This window comes from Fragaria vesca, unplaced genomic scaffold (genome assembly GCF_000184155.1).
Source record: "Fragaria vesca subsp. vesca unplaced genomic scaffold, FraVesHawaii_1.0 scf0513070, whole genome shotgun sequence".
In the NCBI taxonomy this organism is placed as follows: domain Eukaryota; kingdom Viridiplantae; phylum Streptophyta; class Magnoliopsida; order Rosales; family Rosaceae; genus Fragaria; species Fragaria vesca.
The window spans coordinates 444,891-446,091 of record NW_004443442.1 but is presented as its reverse complement, the minus strand read 5'-3'; positions in this window follow the sequence as shown (position 1 = coordinate 446,091).

The window sequence follows — 1,201 nt, the reverse complement described above, 5'->3', positions numbered from 1 at the left end:
CCTTTCGTTTTAAATTGCCCAGTCTGTAGAGTTCGGGTTGGATCTAGTAGGAGACGAGGCATAGTCACCTGCATTTCCGCCAGTTTTCATCAGTAGGTTACATGTTTAACCTACTCGTGTTTTCTTGCTTCCGCTTGTGTTTAGTAGCTCTGAATACTTTGGGATTATTGTATATTATGTGATGTTCGGACGTGTTGAATTAAGAGAGTAACTTGGAATTTTCGAGTTAGGGTTGTCCATCTGCAAGGGAGATTTTCTTAATCTTTTCAGTAAATTTTCCTTAGAGGTGGTCCCCGCACGACTTACTCCGGGTTTCAGGGTGAAATTCGGGGTGGGTCGTGTCAGGAAGAAACTGGGTCTTGAATGTGTGAAATGAGGGTGAAAGTGTACTTAAATAGCCCTTTGGGTTCAAGAGTCAAGATGAGACTTGTAACCAAGATCCAAGGGCTCAAAAACAAAGAGAAAAAGGGTAAAATGAAAAGACTAAAACAACCTAATTAAAATGTAGATAATTAAAAGTTATGAAAATAATTTTGAAAATATAAAGGTGGGTGAAGGATAGAAGTGTAAGTGAGTGTGCGCCTAATGTGATCACAAATCAATATCTCATTCATCCACATGTGTGAAGTGTGTGAGGTGTATGATCCACCAATTATTATTGTTACATATATTTTGAATTTGAAATTTAAATACAAGATATAACACAATTTGACTTTGACTTGGGTCTTCACTTGTGAGTTTCTTTGATCTTGTGCCTTGAACTTCTTGCTATTGGTCCGAATTGACTCCGTTGACCCAAAAGTCAACCCATTGACTTTTGTTTGTTGAGAGAATAATATTTCACTATGTCCACAACCGCTCGCATCACACTCATTCGTGGGCCCGAGCCCTTCGCACGGCCCAAGCGGGAGGTCCATTTAGAAGACGGAAGCGGAAGACACTCTTTATATGTACTTATTCCTATTTCCGTGTAATAGGGTATGAAATCTTTTAGAAGGTTCCCCCACTTGCATATACTATGCCACATGACACTTGTATGTGAGGAGAGAGGTAACACCCCACTTCTATAAATAGGGGTCACCTCCTCTCCTCACCTCTTGATTATTCGTTATCTCATTCTTCTTCCAGTGGATGTAGCCTCTCACTCTAAAGAGGTGAACCACTTAAACCTTGTGTGTGTGTGTGTGTCTCTCTCTCTCTC